The sequence below is a fragment of the Aethalodelphis obliquidens genome, unplaced genomic scaffold, assembly GCF_003676395.1.
Source record: "Aethalodelphis obliquidens isolate GAN/ISIS:26980383/991018 unplaced genomic scaffold, ASM367639v1 scaffold12, whole genome shotgun sequence".
In the NCBI taxonomy this organism is placed as follows: domain Eukaryota; kingdom Metazoa; phylum Chordata; class Mammalia; order Artiodactyla; family Delphinidae; genus Aethalodelphis; species Aethalodelphis obliquidens.
Window position 1 is genome coordinate 22632785 of NW_020837956.1, and position 6840 is coordinate 22639624.

A 6840-nucleotide genomic window follows, 5' to 3' on the forward strand; every position below is an offset into this window, starting at 1 on the left:
ATAACATGTAACCTGCTTTTATGATTCAGCCATACATCCTGGGTGCGTCTTTCCACGTTAATACACGTAGATTTCATTACTTGTTTTACGGTGTGGTCTTTGGACCGGTTGAAAATAGGCCTTCCCATTCTGATCTTCAGCTGGGGGCCCCTCGACCAGGATGGGTGAGTCGCTGCTGGCCTGAGTCTAGCACGGGAGGCTGGGCGCGGGCAAAGGGCTAGCAGTCCCTCACACTGGGCACCAAGGCTGCCCCAGCTGCTGTCCATGCTTTGCTAGTTCCTGCTACTTTCTCATTTTACGACTCATTGATTACAGGCCCCAAGTGACAGGATGGGGGTGGGGAAGAGTGAGGAAATAGAGAGTGGGGAAAACGAGGACTAGATTTTTACTCTATGAACAGCCTTAAGCTGCAGCCCTGCCCTACACGCACAAGGCTGGATCCCTTTGCAGGAGAGGGAACAGAACGTTCAGGGCAGGAAGAGACCTCACAACGCACGCAGTCCATCTCTGTCCCATACCCCTGCAAAATGAAGAGGAAGCCGAGCCTCAGAGAGGGAAAAGGACTTCCCCAAGGTCACCCAGCAAGTGACAGGGTCAGGTGCAGAGCCTGGGCTCTCACTGCCACCCAGGCCCTGGGAGGCACTTGCACAGTTGAGTTTCTCAGCAAAACTCTTCTCGGCTCCTTCCCAGCAACCTGCTGCTGCTGGCTAGCCCATCCTGGGGCTCTGCGCTCAGGCTCCTTGCTTCTGCCTCGGCCCTCTGCTAATACTCTGGTCACTGGTAACCCCTCTGCGTTCCAGCTTTCCTAATTATAAACAGAGGGGTTACATGACGTTGTGGGTAGAAGTGTGCCTGGTATATAGAGGGCATGTAGGAAAGGGTTACCTTTTGGGTGGAATCTATGAGGGATTTCAGGGAAAAGGGTGACCCAGCACCCTGACAGCAGGGACAGGAACCAACATTTATTGAGCTTACACTTGGTGCCAGGCGCTGTGAGGCAGACAGTATTATCTGTGCTTTACAGATGGAGAAACTGAGGCTTAACCTGCCCCAGATCATGCAGCTAATAACCGTCAGAGTTGAGATCCAAATTCAGTTCTGGCTGCACTAAGTCCCCAGCCCTTTTCAACACCACCCTGCTTTTCCACCCCACTCCAGGCGTTGCTCTGTCAGGGACAGGGAAGTACAGAAGGATCGGGAGCATTCTCCCCCATTCATAGGGCATTCCCCAGGGAGTCCAGGAAAGCCTTATCTGCAGGAGCTGCCTGCACACCCCTATTATCTCCCTGACCCACCTCTCCACTTGCTTATCCAGAAGGCCCTTTCCCCTTGGTGTCCTTCCTTGATGGTAAAAATGAGTGGTGGAGGCAGAGGTGAGGAGAAAGGGCCAGAAGGGAGGCGTGGGGACAAGGGGAGGCCTGAGGAAGAGCAGAGCGGGGGAAGGGCCCATCCATCAGCCCAGCCCTGGCAGCTCTTTACACAGCTGGTTAACCAGGGGAGGAGAGGGGAGAGGGCTGCTCCCGAGGTGGAGATGTACCAGAAAAAAGGGAAAGCCAGAGGAAGATGAGGTGGACAGGAGGGAGGGCTCAGTGCAGTTGTAGGAGCGCTTGAGAGAGACCAAGGAGTCAGACGGAAAAGCCGTCTGTGGATTGGAGGGCCTCGTGCTGCAGAGACAGGGCAGGTGCTGAAGGGGAAAAGCTGGGCAGCTGGGCAGGCCCTGCCCTCCTCAGGGAGCTGCTCACCTGGGGGGCCGCTGGGTCAGCTGGTCATGGGTGGGGGGCCCTGCTTTCCTGTTTGAGGGGCGAGGGCTGAGGACCCGGCAGACCAGGGTAGCAGCCTGTCTGTGGTCAAGAGCAAGCTCAGGGTGATAAAGCGGTGTTCTCCCTCCAGTGACTCTGCCGCCCCTTCGGGGACTTCCCTAAGCGGTGGGCCCATCCTGGCTGCCTTGAGCCATGCTATCAGAGGGGGAGCAGCGCCCCCATGAGGCCTGTGCCTTGGTAGCAGCCCAGGCAGCTGGAAGACTGGAGGGAATCACAGGACCCTGAGTCAGGCTGGGAAGACCCCTGCCCCTATTCCTGGCAGATTCCCCCACCTCTGTGGAGAACTGTACTTAGGGAGTTTATTGATTGATTGACTGACTGATTGGCCTGGTTACTTGGCTTGTGGGATCTTAGTTCCCTTACCAGGGATTGAGCCTGGGCCCTGGCTGTGAAAGTCCTCACCACTGGACTGGTAGGGAATTCCCTAGAGTTTCTTTTATACTAGAAGGACTCTTCCTCCCCAACTCTGAGTTCCCTGGGCCTCCCTGTCCCTGCTCTGAGCCCCCTGGCCATCCCATCAGCACCTGGTCAACACCTTCCAAAGGGTGCTGGGCAGTTCCCAGGTGCCTGTGGGGCAGAGCCTGAGGCTGCACGTGCAGCCACGATCACAAATGATCCCACAAAGTAGGCCCTGTTGCCAGGACTGATGAGAGAAAGTGGGTGGGGAGCGTGGGGAGGTTGCCAGAGCCTGCACCCCACTCCTGCGCCCCATTCCCCACCCTCCCTCTGCTGCTCTCTGGCTACAGCATCCTGAAGCCCCCGGAAGCAGCCCCAGGCCTGGGCGACGCTCACTCAGAGGGCAGGTCTCCTCCTGTCTGGGCTGACCCTCTGTACCGAGCACCAATGCAGAGGCCGTGGTAGCCACCCGGGGAAGGGCACATCACAGCCCGCTCATGAGCTGTTCCCAGCCTCTCCTCCTGAGCCAGAAATCCCACTCCCTCTGTTACCAAGCTGATACTGCTCACTGCACAACAGGCCAATAAAATCAAGAGATGAGTTGTTGGGTCAAGGAATAGTGACTTTATTTGGAAAGCCAGCATACTGAGAAGATGGTGGACTGGTGTCCCAAAGAACCATCTTAACAGAGTTAGAAATCAGGCTTTCTTCTTTCTTTCTTTACTTATTTGGCTGCACTTCGCGGCATGCAGGATATGGGATCTTAGTTCCCTGACCAGGGATCAAACTCTCTGTACTGGAAGGCGGATTCTTAACCACTGGGTCACCAGGGAAGTCCCTCAGGCTTCTTTTATACTAAACGGAGAGGAGGTGTGGTTGTTTGCTGCAAACTTTTTGGTGCCTGAATGCTTTGTTCTTGCAGCTGTTTAGGTAGGTCTGGTCACAATGTTCCCACAAACCTCCAACAAGACAAATGTTATTCTCTGTTCTGCAACATTTAATCTCTATATGAATGGAAAAGTGTTATACCTTTAAAGGTCAGAGCTCTGGGGCTCTCCTGTATATTTCAGGCTGTAGGCAACATTCTTAACTTGTAGCAAACCTAATAGCCTACAAAGGTTAAAAGTAAAAACAACAACAACAAATAAAACAAAACAAATTAAAAAAAAGCTAGCTCCAATGTGGAGTCAGATTTGTTCTTCCCTATTACATTTCTAGAAGATTTTATGGTCAATTCCTAAGTAGAAGCCTCATTACTGGAGAGAAGAAAAGTGCAGCCATCCACAGCCTCCCCCATCCTAGCCTAGAGCTATGATCCTAGGGAAGGCTGCAGGCTCCTGATACAGAATAGTTTCCATTCTTAAAATCTTCCCAGAATACAACAGGAAAGCTCTGCGTAGGTGGGTCTCCAGGTGCACCCCTTTTGAGTTTTCCTATCCTGTTTGGTGCTGTGCCCATGGCACCTGGTGGCAGGGTTTACTGCCTGACTTTCTCTCTGACCCCAACAGTCTGAACATCCATTTCCATTCTCTCGTTCCCTTTGGCTCAACCAAGATAGGCTATAAATTTTCAAAGGACGGTAGACAAAAAGCCTAGGGAGAAACAAAAGGGAACCGAATCCAGGAACTAAAAGACAGCTAAAGCTTACCAAAATACACAGGTTTCAGACGTTACAACAGCAAACTTGCCTTTTCCCTGACCGTGGAGTCTGCCCAGAGCTCACCTCCCAGCTCTGGTCCACCTCGCCCACCTGCTGCACCAGAGCAGGGTTCACATCAGGACCCAGTCACACAAGACCTCTGGGAGGCACAGCAAGTGGGTGAGGTTGCCCTGCAGGTTGCTTATGGCCCCTGAGGGAAGGCGCTGCTTTCCTCATGTTTGCCTCCCCAGCACCAAGCTCGCAGCCTGGCACTTAGCAGACTCTCAGGAACGCCCGCTGGTGAAGGAATGAACGGATGCAAAGATGGGGAAGGAACGGGCGTGGGGTCAATACAGGCCCATTAGGTGCCATCTTAGTCCCCAGGCCCCCAGCCATGGGCCAGCAAGCCAGTGCCTTCCGGGCTAACTCCCCAGGGCAAACCTGCACCACCCTTTGGTGGTAGCTGATCAGGAGTCTGTCAAGGAGGAAGTAATTGCTATTTGTAGAGAGGGTCCTCCAAGGTGGGTGAGGTGCCGTGGCCCTGCCTGGGCATTGCCTGCCTAACCCTACCACAAACTCACGACGTCTAGCTTCCCCTTTGAGCCCTGCTTGGTGACCCTTTTATGAATCTCCTGAGGATCCATCACAGCTTTCCCAGCCTTTTCTAGACTTTCAGGTTCTAATCCCTACACCTCTTTTTTCCTCGGCAAACAACCCTCAGCTTCTCAGCCAATACCTCACGAAGCCCGTGAACATGGTGCCACCTTCCCACGCACAAAGCATCAGACCGGGTCTGTGCCTCAGACTGCATTCTCTGTGGCCTCCTGCAGGATCTGATCCTGTCCACACCTCTCCCCATATCTCACATATCTGAGATTCTGGGCCTCTTTGAGGGCTTTCTTCTGAACTCTTCTCCAACCCTTTCTGACGTTCAGGTTTTAGCTGACAGCTTTTGCTCCCATTCTCTCGGTGAATAATACAGAGGCACAAATTTAAAGAGCTTTCATTACCTTTACGTTGATGATTCGGTCAACAGGTGCTTATTAAGCACAGACTCTGTGCTCAATACTTTTCTAGGTGCTTGGGATACATCAGTGAATACCGTCTCTGTTCTCAGGGCACGTAACGTTATCACATATAAATAGCATTTACCTCTGTTGCACTTGTTTCAATTCCCCAGCTTTGTTATTGACATTTCCATAGAGATGTCCCACAGCAGCTGAACAGTATCCTGCCCAAACAATTCATCCTTTCCCACCCCAAGCTGGTCTGTACCCATCCCCGTTCTCCTCAAGAGCCCACCCCACAGAGCCACCCTTCACTCTCCTATCCTTAGTGTTTTATAACATCCATTCTCGTCTCTTCTCTTCAGCCATCATCTGCTTCTAGTGCAACAACATCCTACCTGGCTTCCCTAATGGTGGGATGGCTGCTACCCCCAGCTCTTCTGGCACTCATTCTCGACCCCGCACCATCACCAGCAAGGTCCCCCACAGTCTACAGGATATCGTCACAGAATTACACATGCCTACCGATGCTACACTGGCAACTTCCAACTCTACCCTTTCAACTTAAAGCCCTAAGGTGCACTGACTTACTGGCCCACGGTTGCAGGTCATTGCGACAAGTGGCAGAAATAGGATGAGGGTGCTCAGGCTCCAAGCGGAATACCTGTCTTGAAGGGATTTTCTTCTTCACTAGGATATAGGCAGTGAAGAGTTGGGGGAAATTATTTTGCAAGGAGATAAGCAAATACATTAGGTCAGACCTCTTTTCACAGGGGAATATATTTAAAGAGTTCATCCAAGAGTAGGTAAAAACGAATGTTAAGGGCTTCCCTGGTGGCGCAGTGGTTGGGAGTCCGCCTGCCGATGCAGGGGACATGGCTTCGTGCCCCGGTCTGGGAAGATCCCACATGCCGCGGAGCGGCTGGGCCCGTGAGCCATGGCCGCTGAGCCTGCGCGTCTGGAGCCTGTGCTCCGCAACGGGAGAGGCCACAGCAGTGAGAGGCCCACGTACCGCAAAAAAAAAAAAAAAAAAAAAGAATGTTAATAGTTGTAAAGTGCTAGAACAGTGCTTGGCACATAATTAGAGCCATGTTAACTTAAAAAAAAATAGATCACATCTCTTAAGTATCTCAGGAGGAAGGGAGACCAGGAAACTTTATTAACTTTATGTGGTTAACGATAATCCCATGGAGCACAGGAGGGTGTTTCTTAATGAATGTGGGACAGTCTCACACATGGGTGTTTTCTTTAAAGGTCTCTTTTCATTTCTTGCTGAGTCTCTTTTTACTTCCCAGTGTCATAAGATCTCCTTTCTGGTTGTAGGAGAAAGAAGTTTATTCAACTTAGAGCTGTGTTACAATTAGCAGAGCCAAAGAAAGGGTCAGGGCAGGGACACCTCCCACCACTTAGCAGCTGAGTGGCATGTGTGTGCCTCTTGGCAGCAAACGCCGCTTCCGCTGAGGACAAGCCTCCCTGAGTTCTGTGGGAATCTGTGTGTGACAGATTCCTAGTACTTGGGAAAATAATCTCTGATTTGTTTGAATAGCATAAAAAGGGTAACTGAAGTCCTAGAAAGGAGTAGCAGCGTTCTAGAAATGATGCTCTCCTTTCCAACCAACCAGGTCCTCCAGGTACCTGAGGGAGAACTCGTCAGGGTCAGGGGTTTGAAAAGCCTGGGAAGGACTAACATTAGGGGGATTGGAGACAGCTCAGCGACCCAGACGAGCAGACGATGTTATACCTAGTCCCACCCTTCTTCAAACAGTGCCTGCGGTTATAAGCTCCTATTTCTGTTGGAATCTACATCCAAACCTCTTGGTCTGGCTCATCAGACTCTCAACCCTAACAATATGCCTGACAATATGGAGCAGAAAGGTCCTGCTGGGTCTAGGTGTACGTCCTCACTGTGCTGCAGACACAGAACTACCACTCCTATGTTCAAGCTGGACGGCAAGATTCTGCGCCCTCCTCCCAGCCA